The following is a 22766-nucleotide window of genomic DNA, read 5'->3' on the forward strand; positions in this document are numbered from 1 at the left end:
ATTGATATTTTTATGGTTTATATGTATTAATTGAGTTGCTCTTATTGATATTTGTTAGTAATTGGACTTAATTTTGATTAATTTTCACAATTTTATGATATTTTCTCTTATTGCTCACCAAGTGTTCGATGAAATACTTACCTTAGATATGGAGTAGATTTTTGAACTCTTGATTTGGGGTTGAGTGATTAGGGATCCTTGAGTTATCAATGTCCAATATTTAGTGGTAAATGAGGATTGTTAGTTGATTTGGTTTCCACTAACACTAATTTTTTACCAAATTTGATTGGTAAGTTTATTAGAATTTGTAGATTGAGATCAATTATGCCTACTTGACTTTTCTCCGATGTTAGGGTGTAATAACACAATTTTTAGTACGTCATGATCATACTGAAAATCAAGCGTCACTAACCTGCTTTCCTAAAAGTTAACTAAGTATTTAATATTAAGCCTGTAATCGTATTAGCGAGTGATCGAATTTTCAGAAAAACTGAAATAATTAAATAAGTATAATAAAATAACACAACCATCAGAGATAGAGATAATATACATCATACATATTATATATATATATATATATATATATATATATATATATATATATATATAGCGTATAACCCTTCACATCTTGTTACTATATACATAATCAACACTCTGGGACCTGGTCCATATAAGAAGCTCCTAAGTTGGCTCCCAAAAACTTGCCTAGTCATCTATATACATCCTACTCTCTCAGTGAGTCTAATCAAAAGTGAGAGACTAAACACAAAAGCTAGCCTAACACAAAAGCTCCCAAAAGCCACATCCTCAGCTTCCAAGCATCAACGGTCGTCGTCAGAGGAAATCTCAATCACATCTGATGGGGAAGGAAGGGATAAAAACTGGGGGTTCTTAGTAGGGTCAGGAGTAGTTAGTTAAATCAGAATTATCACAGTTCAATTAATTCAAGTCAAATATACAAGAATTACAGAGAAATAATCAGTCACAATATTTCAGAATACCATTAAGGAATATGCAAACACAAGAAGACAATCACAAACAATTTTACATTATCAAGTAAAATGCAAATGCACAAATAAATATGATGCATGCCTAGTCCTATCACAGGTAATGATCTCATTTGTCGGTTTCAACCTGCACCCGATGCAATCCAACTCGCAAATCGGATAAGGCATTCTAGCGACATAACCTCTGCAAGTTTCTACTTCTTGCAGGCGCTGATTCTCCAGCTGAAGTATGTCGAACATGACCTCTGTAAGTACTTGCAGGTGCTGATTCCAGTTGAAGCATGTAACCCTTTCTCTTGGAAGCAATTCCATATTTACGGGCGTTCCTGCACAATCATTCATATACAAAGCCCATGACTTGTTAACTTTTATCCTTTGGCACCATAACGATACTATTCTCACCCTCTCGTGACTTTTCATAATCACACGTGTCGATTTATCTTCTCTCTTTCTTCAGTCTTTTACTTATTTATCCTCAATAGTTTAAACTATCTCGCACTATTCCCTCATATTTCACTAAATATCTTATGAAAAAAAAATCATAAGGTTATTTAATTAAGTTGATGTTTTCTAAAATTTTTAAGTTTATTTTGGTTTATTCTTCATAATACATATAATAATATTCTTATATGATAATATGTTTGATAAGTAATAATTATAATAATAACTTACTCTAATATAAATGAGTAATTTTAAACAAATATTTAAAATAATATTTATAATACTCTTAAAACTTATTTTATAAAACCTTATTTTCAAACTTTTATTAATTACTTTCTAAACTACGATCTCCTTAATATTTTATTTTTGATCTTAATATTTTATAAAATTATATTTAAAACTTCATTCTTTGTTTCATATTTATAAAAATAATCCCAAACTTTTATAAAATACCCGTTTTATCTTTGAACTTTATTTATTACCCAAAATACCCGAAAACTTATATAATTATAATATTAAACTCAATCTTTTCATAAAAATACATTTATATCCCCTAAAAATAATTCTTTATGGATGTTTCTTCTCTTCACAAAGAACTGAAATTCTTTTTATTTTCTTTTTAAAATATACATTTTAAATCTTAATCTGTTTTTTGAGTTTTACGATTACCGATTCACTGTAACTTTTATATAATCACTTAGCCACTTAAACCTCATCAAATTTTACTTAATTTTTAATATTGTGACAACCCAAATCTTATTAATGCATTACAGTTTGGGCTGCTCCTCCCCGGCCGAACCATCATCAATCACTAATTATCAAAGTTTCACAAAAATTCAACATAATCTCAAGCAAATTCAATCAATAATCAATTACAATATCAATTCACTTATCAAATATAAATTTAATCAGTGAAAATTTATCGAAACTCTATCTCTATACGAAATCAAAACAATGAAAATTCTGAAAAATTTTTTTGACCGAGCTGATGAAGAAGAAAACGTCAGAAATCGTATGTGCTTCTTAGAACTCCAATTGGCTGAACTCAAAAGGAAGAGGAGCTACATTACCATCAACTTCTACCGAATAAAAGTGACGCCAACATATAGAGGAGGAAGATACAAACACTTTTTATCGGATAGATTTTTTATTGGAATTATGAATCATAAGAAATCAAAGTCAAAAGTTTATGGGAGGTCACGATTCTTTTCAAGCACACTCTCGGTCTCTCTTTCTTTTCTTTCAAGTTCATACAGTGGAGAAGGAAGAAAAATGAAGATGATTAAAGCTGATGGTGATATATGAGGATTTGTGGTGTTAAGTGTTATTAGGTGTCATGGTTAATAAATGAATGAAACATGTGTCATGATTATATATATGTACATATGCATATAAACCACATTTTCATTTTCTTTTTCTTTGTTCTCTTAGAGGCTTCGGCCAAGTGAATGGAACTAATGGTAATGATAATAATTAATGGTAATATAGTGGCTAGGTGTCAAGTTTTGGAGTTATTGAGTTAGCGGTTCAAGTTATAAATATTTTAAATGAATAATTTTAAAAATTGAATATATTATTACACAAGTAATAATATATATATATATAGAGGATTAAATATATATGAATTAATAATATAAATGACATTAGTTAAGGATGAAAGATATTTAATAAAGCATTAGCAACTCTTAACTTATTAAGAAATACTGATAATTACTTATATCGGCAAATATCGGATTTAATAATAATAATATTATTATTATTTAAGTTCTATTATAATTATAGCATGTGAAATAAATTAATAACATAATAAAATTATATTATCATTTATTTTACTTTGAAATTCGGAATTAACTCATCGAAATAAAACTAATTGTTGAAAATAACATTTTTTGAAAAACATTATGTCGGCATAAAAATTCGGGTTGTTACACAGGGAATAACGAAGTGAAAATAATTCTTAATAATTACCATATTTATGGTTGATAATAAGGATAGGAAGTCTAAACTCTTAGCTCTAGCCAATGCCTTTTAAGTATTTGATTACTATCTTTGTTATTGATTTTATTCTCTTAGTTCTTTTAGTTTAATTCCATTGTTTCCTAGTGTAGTTACTTCTTAGTTGTTTCCCTTTTAATTGCATACTTACTAGATAGTTGTTTACTTCCTTATTGCCTTTTTCTTATTGCTATTTAATTGTTAGTTTCTCTTTAATTTCTAGTTACCTTACCTTTTCACATTCCTATTCAACCTCCCAAATTCTATAGCCAATTATGTGTATTCAATTACAAGTCCAAAAGAGAATGACTCAGAATTTAACTCCTGATTATTGATTTAATTTTGTGACAACCTTCTAAACTTTGATTGTAAGTTGGTTGCAAGTTTAGACTATACTTTTGACATAATTGAGTTTAAAAGTGGTAAAATTATGAACTGGTGATTAGCCCACTGGTGTGGATTTAGAAAATCACAAACTAACCGACAAGTGCGCAAAGTCGTACCAAGTAATACCTCAGGTGAGTGAGGGTTGATTCCACGAGGATTGATGGACCAAGCAACAATAATTAAATGATTTACTTAGTCAGACAAGAACAAAGGAGTGTTTTGGGTTCAAATTGCATTAAACAATAATCAGAGAAATTGAGAAAACAAACAGTAAATTGGTTGTGAGAATTATATGAGAAAATAGTTAAGGTTTTGGAGATGTTCAAATTTCAGGATTAACAATTCTCATTAACCACTTTGATCATACAAAGATTCAATTCATAGCAAACTTTAAATGATTAGACTCTAATTCCTTGGTAATTTAATTCTCCTCTAACTCAATTAACCACCAATTCCTTGGTCACTTAATCTAATTAGAGGGTTTAAGTTCAAACCCTAGTTTATAAGCCACACAAAACTCTAAAGATCCAAAGATGATATGATTATATGTCACGTATCACATAAATCCAGATAATTAGAGAGTTATGAGAATTCAGTTTCAAGCTATTATTCAGATGAGATAATTTTTCCAAGATTCAATAAGAATTCAAGTTAAAAAAGAGTTATTTTCCAATAACTCTAATCCGTAGGATGAAAAACGAAACAGATTCTTAAATGTAAATCAATGTATTAATCAGAAGTAGAAAACAATAGTTATTAATACATTCAAATAAACAGAGCTCCTAACCTTAACAATGGAAGTTTAGTTGCTCATGGTGCAGAGAATCCTAAAAGATGTAAAAACTGAAAAGTGTAAAGTGCAAAATAGGAGAAGAGAAGAAAAGCCCGAAGGATTGAATTTTTTCTCCTTTTATATCTAACCGAATTAATTTAGAAATTAAATTTAAAAATCTAATTAATATCTTTTTAAAAATAAATTAAATATAAATTAAATACATGTGAGAGCACACCTTGGATGCAATTGGTGGCGCCTAACTTGAAGTGCTATGGAATGCCTGGCGTTTGGCGTGAGGGCTTTGGAGTTTGCCTTGAGATTCCTTGAGTGGCGCATAACTTAGGATCCTTGAGTTTTCCTATTTGAAGCTTGTGATGATGGTCTAAATCCAAAGAATAAGTGTAAAACCCAGTTAATTAATGACTAATTAGTCCATAAATGAGAATTTATTCTAGAAAGCCAAAAATGTGATTTTTTTTATGGCTTAATATGATAGAAGAGATTGAGACGAGAATTTTAATACCAATTTTATAGAGATCGGCCCAAGATTGGACCGAACGGGCCAAATTGGGCCAATCGGACCCATATTAGGCCCTTGTCCCAACCAAACTAAACCTAAAACCCTCATTTCATCACTCTCTCTCCTCACTAGACACAAGAACACGCTGAAAAAAGGAAAGGGAAAGGGGAATAACACTCTTCCAAAGTTCCAACTCTCATTTGATCTTCAAACTACCATAACTTTTGATCTGGAGCTCCGATTACCACACTGTTTGTGGCCACGTGTTCACCGCGACGAGCTCTACAAGACCCACTACTTTATTATTGAGGAAAGCCACTATTTTAGTCTAGTTTCTCAGCCCTTAAATTCTAATTTAATGGGAAAAGTGTTGAGATTTTACGCTCTTTGATGTTATAGGATCCAACTAACTTGAAAGAGAAGAGTAACCTTGTCTCTTTGATCTTTGGGTGTGGTAAGACTCTCAACTCTAGTGGAATTTGTGGGTTTATGATATTTGGGTATTGAGTTGTTGTGTTTGGATGTGATAATTGTGGTTAGGAAGTGTTTATGTGTGTGTTGGAGCTTGATTGAGATTTTGGAAAGCTTGAAAAAGGGCTTTGGTGTGCTAAAAATCTGTTCTTGGAGGTGTTGAAGCTTTGAGAGCTTGTGGGAAGGTGATTTGGAAGTGTTCCGGGTTAAGCAGAAAAGCGGCTAAGGTATGGTCTCGGTTTCCTGTATCTAAAATGTAATGTGGTGTAAAAACTTAGGCTAGAGGCCCTAAGATAGGATTTGAATGTTTGATGTTGTTGGAATGGTTGAGATAAATTATTTGGTTGTGTATGTGATTAATGAATATTGATGTTTTGATGGGGTGATGCATGAGATATATGCATGTTTTGATATATTCTAAATGATTAATTGAGGTTGAGTTGTGGGTGAAGCCATATTAATGGTGAGGGTGATATTGATTGTGTGTATTGATAGTTAATTGGAAATGGTATTGTTGGGAATTGGGATAAAAAAATATGTATATTATGATATTGTGTTTGAAGTTGAGTTACTTGGTTGAGATTGGTTAAAATGATGGATTGGTGGGTTATGATTTGATAGAAATGTCAATGTATGAGTTCAGGAGGCTTGAGGTTAATTTTTGGTATGTTTTGGTTGATTTTAAAAAAGGGGTGGAATTGGTTGTTTTGAAAATGGCACTTTGTGATTTTGTATGAAAATGTGGTTTTTGGGCATACTTTGATGGATCATAACTTGGACTCTGGATTCCCAATTTATGCCAAACTTGTTTAGAAATGAAATTGGATCCGAAATGTTTATGCCGTTCGAAGAACGGGTGAAAAATGATTTGAAACGGAGAAGTTATGCCCGTCGGAAGATTGGGGTTTAAAACTGTGAATTATGCAGCTTTTTAACTTAATAAAATTTTTGGCAGAACGCACACCCACGCGTAGGCGTGGCCGATGCGCATGCATCGTTTTCAAATATTCGCCATCCACGCGTGCGCCTGGCCGACGCGTACGCATCGATGAGCTAACATAGTTGCCCAGCCAAAATTCCCAAGAGTTGTGCCGGTTTTGTGCCTGGGGCACAAAACGCACCCATGCGTACGCGTGGCTGACGCACAGGCGTCACTGTATCTTGCTGCCTTCCACGCGTGTGCGTGGGGGACACGTACGCATCACTGTATCTTGCTGCCTTCCACGCGTGCGCGTGCACGCGCAACCCTGTTTTCATCCTAAAGTTAATTTTTGAGTTTTCAAAGCCAAATTTCATACTTCTAAACCTCTTATCTCACCCCTTATGTCTTAAACCATTATGATAAGCCTAGCGATGGGAGAATTAACGATCAATGATGATCAAAGATGAATGTACGAGATACGGAGGATGGTGGTGGAAGTGCTTTATATGCCATGAGCCGAATGGCTGTGATTATTAATAAATTGGTTGGTTATGGATTGTATTATGAGCCGGATAGCTGAGATATTTCCAGATTATGGCTGAGCCATTGTGAATTATAGCTGAGTATGATTGCATATATTCGTATTGAATGAAATGTGATTGTTGCACTTCCACTATCTGAGATACGAGTTTCCCTGGAAGAAAGCAGTGGCTAGCCACCATGTGCTCCAGGTGGAGACTCGATACTCTGCTGACCCTATATCGTAAGTGTGGTCGGACACTGTAAAAGTTTCGGATGAGCTCGCCCCCATGAATATATACCAGTGAGGGTGTTGGATATGAATTATGATTTATGATTGAGTATAACTCGAGTTGGGGATGCATGACAGAGGGACAGTCCAATGGTTAGCTACCAGGACTTGTCGGGTTGGCTTTATAACTAATAGATGAGACTTATCAGCCATTAGGACATGCATTCATCATATGCATACTATGTGAATTGTTTAGAATTGCCTAATTGACTGCATATTACCTGCTAATTGTCTAAATGTCATAACTACTTCCTATCTGTATATATTCTTGTCTAATATAATTGTGTTTGTTATATTATATTACTGCTGGCGGTTGGGTGGTCTGCAGGAATTAGAAAGGGAAGTATTAGTTAGACTGAAGATCTTTAGTCAGTTGCCATTTATAGTTTAGTCTATTTATAAGCTTTGATTTATCTGGTGGAAGTTCTAGGATTGCCTTCGGCTTTCCCAGGACATTACATGTTAGATATGTGGGCATTATTACCATACTGAGAACCTCCGGTTCTCACCATGCGGATTTTGTGGTTTTCAGATGTAGGACGTGAGGCTCCTCGCTGAGGCATGTTGGAGACTTCTGGATTAGCGAAGATCCTTGTTTCTTGGGACTTTACTTTGGTTTTATGTTTTCACTTAGATACTTTTATCTCCACTAAATAATATATATATATATATATATTGCCCTTTGGGTTTTCTTTGGGTTTCTTACTTTATATATATATATATATATATATATATATATATATATATATATACTTCTATGCTCGGGCCGGTTTTCTTCGCAACTGGATCTTGAGTTTTGGATATTTGTATTTTTGGCACTCTTTATATACATTTTCGCGTTGGTTTACCCTTATGTGTTTCGTGACATTATCGATCGGAGTGTTGTGCCTTTCGAGTTACAATTTTGTTTTATCCCTTTTTCTTCAAAGGCTCCTAGTTATAAACATTCTTCACAATACTATATGTACTAAATTTTATTTTTAGAGGTTGTAATACCTTGCCACCTCTGTCTTATGACTTAAGCATAAGGCTCTGTGTGGTAGGGTGTTACATTATGGTATCAGTACAGTTCGTTCTTGTAGAGCTTGAGGGACGGAATGACTATGCTTCTGTGCATTCTCTGTGTCTGTGTTTATGTGCTATTAGGATATCTAATTGATATAACTGGCATAAACGTTCATGAGCATGCATTTGGGACTTTGAAGTACTAGACTTCCGATATTGAGATTGATCAACTTAATATCGATTGTTTGGTGTGTATAAGAACCAGATGGCGCCTCGTGGACGTGGTCAAGGTCGCGGGAGAGGTCGTACTAGTACTCTGGGACCGGGAGCTAACCCAAATAACCCGGTAGATTTTATGGCGGCGTTAAAGAATATGGCTGCTGCTATGAAGGCCACTGCTGCGACCCTTGGACAATACATGAACAACCATGGCAATGGCAGAAGTGGAGCTCAGGACCCAATGACACTGGCAACCTTCTTGAAGGTTAACCCACCTAATTTCAAGGGAACCACTAGCCCGACTGAAGCCGATACCTGGTTTCAGGCTATGGAGCGAGCATTGCAAGCGTAGATGGTACCTGAAGGGTAGTGTGTTGAGTTTGCTACCTATTTGCTCACTAGGGAAGCATCGCATTGGTGGCAAGGAGTCTGATGTCTCCTGCAGCAGGGTGATGACCCTATCATCTGGGATGCCTTCAAGGAGGAGTTCTATAAAAAGTACTTTCCAAATTCTGCCAGGATGGCCAAGGAACTCGAGCTACTACAGCTAAAACAGAGTGCTATGTCCGTATCTGAGTATACAGACAAGTTTGAGGAGCTATTCAGGTTTTCCCGTATGTGTCAGGGAGCTCCCGGAGACTTTGAGGAATGGAAGTGCATTAAGTATGAAGGAGGACTCTAGAGCGATATCTTTAGTTCAGTGGGGCCAATGGAGATCAGAACTTTCTCAGAGTTGGTGAACAAGAGCAGGATTGCTGAGGAGTGTGTGAAGAAGGCGGCTGCGGAGAGAGGAAGTCATAGGGGACCATTCCCACAGAATTGAGGGAAGAGCTTTGCTTATAGAGGTCCGCCTTTCAAGCGAGGAGGCTCTTTCAAGAGGCCCAACAACAACAACTCCCAAGGGAAAAGGTTTGGGAAGCAGCCTCAGAATGAGCAAGCTTGTGCTAGGTGCGGGAGTCACCATCCGGGAGCCCCGTGCAAGGCCGGATGGGGCTTGTGCTATTCTTGTGGTAAGGCGGGGCATAAAGCCGCAAACTGTCCGGAGAAGCAAAAGCAAGGTGTAGGGAAAGCACAGCAGTCTGGTCGGGTGTTCACCACCTCGGCTATTGGTACCGAGGGATCCAATACACTTATCCGAGGTAACTGTGAAATGGCTGGTCAAGTTTTAAATGCTTTATTTGATTCGGGAGTAACACATTCATTCATTGCATTTGAAAAGGCTAGTGAGTTAGGATTGAAGATTGTAGTCTTAGGTTATGACCTAAAGGTGTATAATGCCACCCATGAAGCCATGATAACTAGGCTAGGATGCCTGCAAGTTTCATTTAGGGTCCAGCAACGTGATTTTGTTCATGATTTAATCTGTTTACCGATGACCGGTTTTGATCTTATCTTGGGTTTGGACTGGTTATCTAAGAATCATATTCTGCTTGACTGTTCTACAAAATCGGTGTACTTTATGCCGGAAGATACAGAAGGGCCAGTTGTGTTGAATAGTTATTACTTGAATTCTATGATGGTGAATTATTCTGGGGCCAAATGTCAGGGTATTCTGTTGTTAACCGCGGGTGTTTCGGGTGATGATCAAAGATTGGAATAAATTCCAGTTGTGTGTGAGTTTTCAGAGGTGTTTCCCGATGATATTGATGAATTCCCACCTAACCGAGAGGTTGAGTTTGCTATCGAGTTGGTGCCTGTGGCTGGACCAGTCTCGAGTGCTCCTTGTAGGATGTCACCACTGGAAATGGCCGAGCTAAAGTCTCAGTTAGAGTATCTGTTGGGTAAGAGCTTACCCGACCAAGTGTTTCTCCGTGGGGTGCGCTAGTGTTACTAGTAAAGAAAAAAGACGGGAGTATGCAACTCTGTGTGGATTACAGACAGCTAAACAAGGTCACAATAAAGAATAAGTACCCATTGCCAAGGATTGACAATCTCATGGATCAGTTACAAGGAGCTGGGGTTTTCTCCAAGATCAATTTGCGATCCGGTTATCACCAGATAAGGGTGAGGGGTGAGGACATCCCTAAGACCGCTTTTAGGACTCGTTATGGTCATTACGAGTACACTGTAATGTCTTTTAGATTGACAAATGCTCCTACAGTGTTTATGGACTATATGAATAGAGTCTTCCGTCTGTTTCTGGATAAATTCGTTGTTGTCTTTATTGACGACATACTGATTTATTCCAAGACTGAAGAGGAGCATGCGGAACACTTGAGGACCGTGTTATGGATACTGAAGGAAAAGAAACTCTATGCGAAACTGTCTAAATGTAAATTCTAGAAGAGTGAGGTGAAGTTCCGAAGGCACGTGGTGAGTAAACAGGGGATAGCTGTAGATCTTTCTAAGGTGGAAGCAGTGATGGAGTGGAGGCAACCAACCTCAGTAACTGAGATAAGGAGTTTTCTGGGTTTAGGTGGCTATTACCGAAGATTCATCAAGGGGTTTTCGCAAATAGCTTTGCCATTGACAAAGTTAACCCACAAGGATGCGCCGTTTGTTTGGACTTCTGAGTGTGAGGAGAGCTTTCAAACGTTGAAGCAAAGGTTGACCACCGCGCCTGTATTGGTGTTACCTGAGCCGAACGAACCGTTTGAGGTGTATTGTGATGCCTCACTAAAGGGCCTAGGGTGCGTGCTGATGAAGCATCGTAATGTGGTGGCATATGCCTCACGGCAGTTGAGAACTCATGAAGTTAACTACCCTACGCACGATTTGGAACTTGCTGCGGTTGTGTTTGCATTAAAGGTGTGGAGGCATTACCTCTTTGGGGTTAAGTTCCGAGCTTTCTCTGATCACAAGAGCTTGAAATATCTCTTTGATCAGAAAGAGCTTAACATGCGGTAGAGGAGATGGATGGAGTTACTGAAGGACTACGACTTTGAGTTGAATTACCATATGGGGAAAGCTAATGTAGTGGCGGATGCGTTAAGTCGAAAGCCTTTGTATGCGGCTTGGATGATGCTTCAAGAAGAGAAGTTACTCAAGGAATTCGAGAGTCGGAAGATTAGTGTTCAAGAAATGTCTGGAACTCTATGTTTGAGTCGATTGCAGATCTCAAGTGACTTTAAATCCGAACTCCTAAAGACTGATGAGCGGATAATTTATACGCTTTTGGCATTGTTTTTACATAGTTTTCAGTATGATTTAGTTAGTTTTTAGTATATTTTTATTAGTTTTTAAATAAAAATCATATTTCTAGACTTTACTATGAGTTTGTGTATTTTTCTGTGATTTCAGGTAATTTCTGGCTGAAATTGAGGGACTTGAGCAAAAATCAAATTCAGAGGTTGAAGAAGGACTGCAGATGCTGTTGGATTCTGACCTCCCTGCACTCAAAGTGAATTTTCTGGAGCTATAGGAGTCCAAATGGCACACTCTTAATTGCGTTGGAAAGTAGACATCCAGGGCTTTCCAGCAATATATAATAGTCCATACTTTGTCCGAGTTTAGATGACGCAAACTGGCGTTTAACGCCAGTTCTCTGCCCTATTCTGGAGTTAAATGCCAGAAACAGGTTGCAAAGCAGAGTTAAACGCCAGAAACAGGTTACAAACTAGTGTTTAACTCCAAGGAAGACCTCTACACGTGAAAGCTTCAATGCTCAGCCCAAGCACACACCAAGTGGGCCCGGAAGTGAATCTCTGCATCATTTACTGATTTTTGTAACCCTAGTAACTAGTTTAGTATAAATAGAACTTTTTACTATCATGTTAAGGGAGTTCTTTTGATTAGTTTTATGCTATCTTAGACCTTTATGGGGGCTGGCCATTTGGCCGTGCCTGGACCTTCATCACTTATGTATTTTCAACGGTAGAGTTTCTACACACCATAGATTAAGGTGTGGAGCTCTGCTGTTCCTCATGAATTAATACAAAGTGCTACTATTTTTTATTCAATTCAAGCCTATTTCTTCTCTAAGATATTCATTCACACACAAGAACATGATGAATGTGATGATTATGTGACGCTCATCATCATTCTCACTTATGAACGCGTGCCTGACAAACACTTCCGTTCTACATGCAAACAAGCTTGAATGTGTATCTCTTAGCCTTCTGATCATGAGATCAGAGTCTTCGTGGTATAGGCTAGAACTATTGGTGGCCATTCTTGAGGTCCAAAAAGTTTAAACCTTGTCTGTGGTATTCCGAGTAGGATCCCGGAAGGGATGGCTGTGACGAGCTTCAAACTCGCGAGTGCTAGGCGTAGTGACAGACGCAAAAGGATTAGTGAATCCTATTCCAGTATGATCAAGAACCGCCAGATAAATAGTCGTGCGGTGACAACGCATCTTGGACCATTTTCACTGAGAGGATGGGAAGTAGCCATTGACAACGGTGATGCCCTACATAAAGCTTGCCATAGAAAGGAGTGGGAATGATTGGATGAAGACAGCAGGAAAGCAGAGGTTCAGGAGGAACGAAAGCATCTCTATACGCTTATCTGAAATTCTCACCAATGAATTACATAAGTACCTCTATCTTTATTTTATGTTTTATTTATCTTTTAATTATTAAAACTCTATAACCATTTGAATCCGCCTGACTGAGATTTACAAGGTGACCATAGCTTGCTTCAAGCCAACAATCTCCGTGGGATCGACCCCTTACTCACGTAAGGTTTATTACTTGGACGACCCAGTGCACTTTCTGGTTAGTTGTGCGAAGTTGTGACAAAGTGTGTGAATTACGTTCCGAGCACCAAGTTTTTGGCGCCGTTGTTAAGGATCACAATTTCGTGCACCAAAGGCCCATGAAAACGATGACATGTTACCAAAGGTGTTGCCAGCTATTGAGCAAGGAAAGTGGTGGAGGGTGTCAGAGGATCAGAATGGGCTATGGAGATTCAAGGATAGGATCATTGTGCCTGATGTTGGCACTTTGCGACAAGATATCTTAAAGAAAGCACACAAAAGCGGATTCTCTATTCACTCGGGGAGTACTAAGATGTACCATGATTTAAAGGCGATGTTTTGGTGGCCGGGTATGAAGAATGATATGGCAGAATACGTCTCAAAATGCTTAACTTGTCAGAAGGTGAAGATTGAACATCAGAGACCTTCCGGGATGTTGCAACCTTTAGAAGTTCCACAATGGAAATGGGAGAGCATTGTGATGGACTTTGTGTCTGGATTGCCAAGGACTAGGGCCGATTTTGATGCTGTCTGGGTGATTGTGGACTGATTGACGAAGTTGGCTCATTTTCTACCCATTCGGATGGATTACACCCTTGAGGAACTAGCACGGTTATACATAAAGGAGATTGTGAGACTTCATGGTGTACCTGCTACTATAATCTCTGATAGAGATCCTCGTTTCACTTCAAGATTTTGGGGTGTATTTCAGAAGGCTTTCGGAACCCGATTAAGCTTGAGTACGGCTTACCATCCTCAAACAGATGGTCAATCTGAGAGGACGATCCAAACACTAGAAGATATGTTGAGGGCTTGTGTTTTGGACCAACCGACGAGTTTGGATCGGTATATGCCGTTAGTAGAGTTTGCATACAATAACAGCTACCATGCGAGCATCGGGATGGCTCCGTATGAGGCTTTGTATGGGAGGAAATGCCAATCTCCACTAGGTTAGTATGAAGCTGGGGAGAAAAGCTTGTTGGGGCCGGAGATGATAGCTGAGACTACCGAACAAGTCAAGAAAATCTGAGATAGGATACTCACAGCGCAGAGTCATTAGAAAAGTTACGCCGATCAGAGGCGGAAGCCCTTGGAATTTGAGGAAGGAGACCATATTTTCCTTAAAGTTACTCCAACCACAGGAGTAGGTAGAGCAATTAAAGCGAAGAAGTTGAATCCTCGATACATCGGTTCGTTTCAGATCCTAGAGAGGGTTGGGCCGGTGGCGTATCAGATGGCTCTACCACCTCACCTTTTGAACCTGCACAACGTATTTCACGTGTTACAGCTTCGGAAGTATACTCCTGATGCTAGCCATGTGTTAGAACCTGAATAAGTTCAGTTAAGAGAAGATTTGACGCTTCCAGTGACTCCGATCAGAATTGACGATACAAGTATCAAACGTTTACGTGGAAAACAAGTTTCGTTAGTCAAAGTGGCATGGAATCGATCCAGTGTTAAGGAGCACACTTGGGAGCTTGAGTCGGAGATGCGAACTGACTATCCGCAATTATTCTCAGGTAATTGAATTCGAATTTTGTGAGCGAAATTCCCAATTAGATGGGTAGAATGTAAAACCCGATTAATTAATGACTAATTAGTCCATAAATGAGAATTTATTCTAGAAAGCAAAAAATGTGATTTTTATGGCTTAATATGATAGAGGAGATTGAGACGAAAATTTCGATACCAATTTTATAGAGATCGGCCCAAGATCGGACCGAACGGGCCAAACCGGGCCAACCGGACCCATCCTAAACCCTAAACCCCAACCAAACTAAACCTAAAATCCTTATTTCAGCACTCTCTCTCCTCACTAGACACAAGAACACGCTGAAAAATGGAAAGGGAAAGGGGAATAACACTCTTCCAAAGTTCCAACTCTCATTTGATCTTCAAACTACCATAACTTGTGATCCGGAGCTCCGATTACCGCACTGTTTGCGGCCACGCATTCACCGTGACGAGCTCTACAAGACCCACTACTTTATTCGTGAGGTAAGCCATGATTTTAGTCCAGTTCTTCAGCCCTTAAATTTGAATTTAATGGAAAAAAGTGTTGAGATTTTGGGCTCTTTGATGTTATAGGATCCAACTAACTTGAAGGAGAAGAGTAACCTTGTCTCCTAGATTCTTGGGTGTGGTAAGACTCTCAACCCTAGTGGAATTTGTGGCTTTATGATGTTTGGGCATTGAGTTGTTGTGTTTGGATGTGATAATTGTGGTTAGGAAGTGTTTATGTGTGTGTTGAAGCTTGATTGAGATTTTGGAAAGCTTAGAAAAGGGCTTTGGTGTGCTAAAAATCTATTCTTGGAGATGTTAAAGCTTTGAGAGCTTGTGGGAAGGTGATTTGGAAGTGTTCCGGGTTAAGCGGAAAAGCGGCTAAGGTATGGTTGACGTGGCGGAAATTGGCGAGTTAAGAAATTATTATAAGAGATGCGTTGCAAGTATAGTTCTTAACCAACCAAAAATCTGCTTATCAATTTAGAAGGGTTGTCACAAAATTAGAATTAAAATACTGGGAGTATGAATCCCAGGTCGTCTCCCAACGAGTTGCAGAAAGATGTGCTATTTTATTAATCAGATGTTTTCTAAAAGGGTTTGAGTTTGATAGACAGGAAATTAAATCAGAGAATTTATGTAATTTAAATAAAAACCTTGACCGGGAGTAGATTAGTCAGAAGTCCTATCCTTGTTGGAGTTTTCCCAAGATAAAAGTGATAATTGAAGGTTTTTCTGCTTAGTTATCCTTTACTAGGTAGAGGAAAGTCAAGCGAGTTGGAAGGCAATTTCTATTCACAAGTCCTAATCCTCTCCCTTGGGAAGGACTAGTGTCAGTGACTAGAGAGCAATCCAACAATAGACCCAATTACAATTTTTCTCTTGAGTGTTCCAACTCAATGTTCTCCTTTCAATCATCTCCCAATCAAGTTATGGAACTACTCGCTCATTATGAATGTAAATTTCACAAAATAAGGAAGAGAAATAAAGAGAGACATGATAAATAATAATCCAAAAGATCAATTGAAAATAAAAATAGTTCTTGTATTAATAAATTCTAAAAATAATCCAATAGTAATTCTGAAGAAATTAAGGATATGAAAGAGTAAGTGACAAGTAAGGAAACAAACTAGAATGACGAAGTCTTGACGGAGGTAATAACTCTTCTCAATATCCCAATCCAAAAAGCAATAAAAACGAAATCCTAAGAACTATGAATGTGTGTAGAGGAAACCTAGAGGAGGAGTAAAATCAGATCTAAAACTAAAATTATGCGGAATGAATGTTGTCCTCTGGTCTCTGCATGTTTCCTGGCTCTAATATGCATTTCTGAGCCGAAAATTGGGTCAAAACAGGGCCCAAAATTGCCCCCAGCAAATTCTGCAGATCGCGCACGTCACGCGATCGCGTCATACGGGCGTTCGCGTCATCTAGCGTTTTGCCTTGCCATGCGTGCGCGTCGTCCACGCATTCACATCACTTGTGCAGTTTCCAATCCATGCGTTCGCGTCAGGCATGTGAGCGCGTAACTGCAATTTCCTCTATTTCGCACGGTCGCGTAAACCATGCGTCCGCGTCACTTCTCGCTGGTCATCTCCTCAATTTCTTGTGTTCCTTCCATTTTTGCAAGCCTCCTTTCCAATCTCCAAGTCATTCATGCCCTATAAAGCCTGAAACACTTAACACACAGATCACGGCATCGAATGGAATAAAGGAGAACTAAAATACATAATTAAAAGTCTCTAGGAAGCAAGTTTTCAACCATGGAGTAATTTTGGGAAGGAATTGTAAATACATGCTAATTTAATGAATAAGTGGGTAAAGATTTGATAAAACCACACAATTAAACACAATATAAACCATAAAATAATGGTTTATCAATCTCCCCACACTTAGACATTAGCATGTCCTCATGCTTAGTTGAAGGAGATAAAATAAATGAGTAGGAACATGTAAAACTCATGCAATACAATGCAACCTATATATGTGAATGCAACTATATGATTCTTGCCCACTTGGTCAAAAGGCAAATAAGCTCTTCAAGACAATCACAAATCAAGTTCTACTAATTCAATTCTTATACAGTAAGAACAGATAAAAATGCAAGAAGGTAGCTCATGAAAGCAGGGAACATAGAATTTAAGCATTGAACCCTCACTGATGATGTATGTACGCTCTTAATCTCTCTAGTGTATAGGGTAATCACTCTATCCTTCTCTAATCATGCTTTCTAATTTTTGTTCTTCACCTAACCAATCAACAATATTTAATGTACCAATGCAAACATCATGAGGTCTTTTCAAGGTTGTAATGGGGCCAAGGTAAGGATAAGGGTACATATATGGCTAAGTAAGCTTATAAATTGAATCTTTAATTAACCAAAGCTTTCATCTAACACACACACACACACACACACACACACACACACACACACACACACACACACATATATATATTCTATATAACTTAAATTTCATACCTAGCTACCCAAAATTTCCCTTTCACATTCCTTACTCATGTATCAACTTTTATTTTAATTTATCATATATGCATTGATCCTTGAAATTTAACTTAGCATTGGGGTAATTTTGTCCCCTTATTTAATTATTGAATATTTTTGGATTTTTTTAAACATAAAAATAAACATAGTTTATCAATGCACATAGATTTTTAATTTTTATAGTTCTACATGAGTAGGCACCCAAATTCCCATTATATTATCATGACACATTCCCTTATTATCTTTTGTTCCCACAATTTTCCCATACTCAATTAACACATAATTCTACCTCAAGCTAACCAAAGATTCAATTGGGATATATAATTATTTTTCCGCTTAAGGCTAGTGATGAGCGGATAATTTATACGCTTTTTGACATTGTTTTTAGTATGTTTTTAGTAGGATCTAGTTACTTTTAGGGATATTTTTAATAGATTTTGTGTTAAATTCACATTTCTGGACTTTACTATGAGTTTGTGTGTTTTTCTGTGATTTCAGGTATTTTCTGGCTGAAATTGAGGGACTTGAGCAGAAATCAGATTCAGAGGTTGAAAAAGGACTACTGATGCTGTTAGATTCTGACCTCCCTGCACTCAAAGTGGATTTTCTGGAGCTGCAGGACTCGAAATGGCGCGCTTCTAATTGCGTTGGAAAGTAGACATCCAGGGTTTTCCAGCAATATATAATAGTCCATACTTTGGCCAAGAATTGACGACGTAAACTGGCGTTCAATGCCAGCTTTCTACCCAAATCTGGCGTCCAGCGCCAGAAAAGGATCCAAAACCAGAGTTGAACGCCCAAACTGGCACAAAAACTGGCGTTCAACTCCACAAATGGCCTCTGCACGTGCAACACTTAAGCTCAGCCCAAACACACACCAAGTGGGCCCCGGAAGTGGATTTATACATCAAATACTTACTCATGTAAACCCTAGTAGCTAGTTTATTATAAATAGGACCTCTTACAATTGTATTAGGCATCCTGGATTGTATTTTGATCCTGTGATCTCGTTTAGGGGGCTGGCCATCTCGGCCATGCCTGGGCCTTCACTTATGTATTTTCAACGGTAGAGTTTCTACACTCCATAGATTAAGGTGTGGAGCTCTGCTGTTCCTCAAAGATTAATGCAAAGTACTTCTGTTTTCTATTCAATTCATCTTATTTCGCTTCTAAGATATCCATTCGCACCCAAGAACGTGAGGAAGGTGATGATTATGTGTGACGCTCATCACCATTCTCCCCTATGAACACGTGCCTGACAAACACTTTCGTTCTACATGAAATAAGCTAGAATGAATATCTCTTAGATCTCCTAACCAGAATCTTCGTGGCGTAAGCTAGAATGATGGCGGCATTCAAGAGAATCCGGAAAGTCTAAACCTTGTCTGTGGTATTCCGAGTAGGATTCAATGATTGGATGACTGTGACGAGCTCCTAACTCGCGATTGCAGGGCGTTAGTGACAGACGCAAAAGGATAGTAAATCCTATTCCAGCATGATCGAGAACCGACAGATGAATAGCCGTGCCGTGACAGGGTGCGTGAGCATATTATTCACTGAGAGGATAAGATGAAGCCATTGACAAGGGTGATGCCTCCAGACGATTAGCCGTGCCGTGACAGGGCATTGGCTCATTTTCCCGTGAGATGACCGAAAGTAGCCATTGACAGTGGTGATGTATCACATAAAGCCAGCCATGGAAAGGAATGAGACTGATTGGATGAAGATAGCAGGAAAGCAGAGGTTCAGAGGAACGAAAAGCATCTCCATTCGCTTATCTGAAATTCCTACCAATGATTTACATAAGTATCTCTATCCCTATTTTATTATATAATATTCGAAAACATCTTTATCACTTTATATCTGCCTGACTGAGATTTACAAGGTGACCATAGCTTGCTTCATACCAACAATCTCCGTGGGATTCGACCCTTACTCACGTAAGGTATTACTTGGACGACCCAGTGCACTTGCTGGTTAGTTGTATCGAAGTTGTGACAAATTATGAATGTGTAATCACGATTACGCGTACCAAGTTGCTCACATGCCAGGAATAGTTCGAGCCTGGAGATCACAATTTCGTGCACCAAGTTTTTGGCGCCGTTGCCGGGGATTGTTTGAGTTTGGACAACTGACGGTTCATCTTGTTGCTCAGATTAGGTAATTTTCTTTTTGTTTTGTTTTCAAAAAAATTTTTCAAAAATCTTTCAAAAATTCCTCACTTGTTTTCGAAAAAAAAAATTTACTAAAAATAATGTTTTCAAAAATAAATTATTCTATGGCTTCAAAATTTTTAAGAATGAATTCTAGTGTTTCATGAAGCATGTTGAAGCCTATCTGGCTGTAAAGCCATACCCAAACTGCTTTGGGATTGGCTAATCACTTCAGTGGAGTCATGCCCAATCCTTCTGGATAGGGTATGTCAGGCTTGTCATGTCTGAATTACACTCATATTTTTATTAAAGCTTGGCTGGCTATTAAGCCATGCCTGACCCTTTGATTGGAGCTTTAAGACTAACATGGCAAGATTCCTGGAATTCATATTAAAAATTTTGAAATCCTTATTTTTATTTTTCACAATAATTTTCGAAAAAAAAATAATAAATAAAAATACAAAAAAATTAGAAAATCATAAAAATCAAAAATATTTTTGTGTTTCTTGTTTGAGTCTTGAGTCATGTTATAAGTTTGGTGTCAATTGCATATGCATCTTGCATTTTTTCGAAAATATCATGCATTCATAGTGTTCTTCATGATCTTCAAGTTGTTCTTGGTAAGTCTTCTTGTTTGATCTTGATGATTTTTTGTTTTGTGTCTTTTCATGTTTATCATATGCATTCTTGAATTCTTAGTGCGTAAGCATTAAAGAATTCTAAGTTTGGTGTCTTGCATGTTTTCTTTGCATTAAAAATTTTTCAAAATTGTGTCTATGATGTTCATCTTGACATTCAAAGTGTTCTTGGTGTTCATCTTGACATTCATAGCATTCTTGCATGCATCACATGTTTTGATCTAAAAATTTCATGCATTGCATAATTTTCACGTTTTCATAAAAAATCAAAAAAAATCAAAAAAATATCTTCCCCTTTTTCTCTCATCAAATTCGAAAATTTGAGTTGACTTTTTCAAAAATTTTTAAAATCAAGTTGTTTCTTATGAGTCAAATCAAATTTTCAATTTGAAAATCTTATCTTTTTCAAAATCTTTTTCAAAATTCAAAATCTTTTTCAAAATTCATGATTATTTTCGAAAATTCCAAAAAAATAATTTTCAAAAATCTTTTTCTTATTTTATATCATAATTTTCGAAAATAACATAATCAATTAAAGTTTTGATTCAAAAATTTGAAGTTTGTTACTTGCTTGTTAAGAAAGATTCAAACTTTAAGTTCTAGAATCATATCTTGTGATTTCTTATGAATCAAGTCATTAATTGTGATTTTAAAAATCAAATCTTTTTCAAAAACTAATTTCTATCATATCTTTTCAAAAAAATATCTTCTTATCTTATCTTTTTCAAAATTTGATTTCAAAATATCATCTCTAACTTCCCAACTTCTTATCTTTTCAAATTTGTTTCAACCAACTAACTAACTTTTTGTTTGTTTCTTAACTTTTTCAAAACTACCTAACTAACTCTCTCTCTCTAATTTTCGAAAATATCTTCCCTCTTTTTCAAAAATTTCTTTTTTATTAACTAATTATTTTTATTTTTTATTTAAAAAAAAAATTCGAAAAAAATACTAACCTTTTTCAAAAACTATTTTCAAAAATCACTAACTCTTTTTCAAAAATTGTTTTCGAAAATTCACTTCCCCCTCTCATCTTCTTCTATTTGTTTATTGATATACTAACATCTTTCTTTCAACTCTCCGAAAATTCGAACCCCCTCTCTCTCTGAGTTCAGATTTTCTTCCCTTCTTTTCTTCTACTAACACAAGGATCCCTATACCGTGGTGTAAAGGATCCATATTATTATTACTATTTTTTCTGTGCCATCTTCTTTGTCATATGAGCAGGAGCAAGGACAAAAACATTCTTGTTAAAGCATATCCAGAACCTGAAAGGACTCTGAAGAAAAAATTAAGAGAAGCTAAAATACAACAATCCAGAGATAACCTTTCAGAAATTTTCGAACAGGAAAAGGAGATGGCAGCCAAAAATAATAATAATATAAGGAAGATGCTTGGTGACTTCACTGCACCTAATTCCAATTTACATGGAAGAAGCATCTCCATTCCTGCCATTGGAGCAAACAACTTTGAGCTGAAACCTCAATTAGTTTCTCTGATGCAGCAAAACTGCAAGTTTCATGGACTTCCATCTGAAGATCCCTTTCAGTTCTTAACTGAATTCTTGCAGATATGTGATACTGTTAAGACTAATGGAGTAAATCCTGAAGTCTACAGGCTCATGCTTTTCCCTTTTGCTGTAAGAGACAGAGCTAGATTATGGTTGGATTCTCAACCCAAAGACAGCCTGAACTCTTGGGATAAGCTGGTCACGACTTTCTTAGCCAAGTACTTTCCTCCTCAAAAGCTGAGCAAGCTTAGAGCTGATGTTCAAACCTTCAGGCAGAAAGAAGGTGAATCCCTCTATGAAGCTTGGGAAAGATACAAACAGTTGACCAAAAAGTGTCCTTCTGACATGCTTTCAGAATGGACCATCCTGGATATATTCTATGATGGTTTATCTGAGCTATCAAAGATGTCACTGGACACTTCTGCAGGTGGATCCATTCACCTAAAGAAAACGCCTGCAGAAGCTCAAGAACTCATTGACATGGTTGCTAATAACCAGTTCATGTACACTTCTGAAAGGAATCCTGTGAGTAATGGGACGCCTATGAAGAAGGGAGTTCTTGAAGTTGATACTCTGAATGCCATATTGGCTCAGAATAAAATATTGACTCAGCAAGTCAATATGATTTCTCAGAGTCTAAATGGAATGCAAGCTGCATCCAACAGTACTCAAGAGGCTTCTCCTGAAGAAGAAGCTTATGATCCTGAGAACCTTGCAATAGCAGAGGTGAACTACTTAGGTGAACCTTATGGAAACACCTATAACTCATCATGGA

The 22766-nt window shown here is 37.2% G+C and overlaps 1 non-coding gene across 1 annotated transcript; it reads right to left on the reverse strand.

Annotated features, from left to right (window-relative positions):
* Nucleotides 1-22234: 22234 nt before the first annotated feature.
* LOC112787937 (small nucleolar RNA R71) lies at nt 22235-22342 on the reverse strand. The gene has a single exon (XR_003195323.1). It is a non-coding gene; the product is annotated as a small nucleolar RNA R71 (small nucleolar RNA).
* Between the last annotated feature and the right edge of the window lie 424 nt (nt 22343-22766).

This window comes from Arachis hypogaea, chromosome 20 (genome assembly GCF_003086295.3).
Source record: "Arachis hypogaea cultivar Tifrunner chromosome 20, arahy.Tifrunner.gnm2.J5K5, whole genome shotgun sequence".
NCBI lineage: Eukaryota > Viridiplantae > Streptophyta > Magnoliopsida > Fabales > Fabaceae > Arachis > Arachis hypogaea.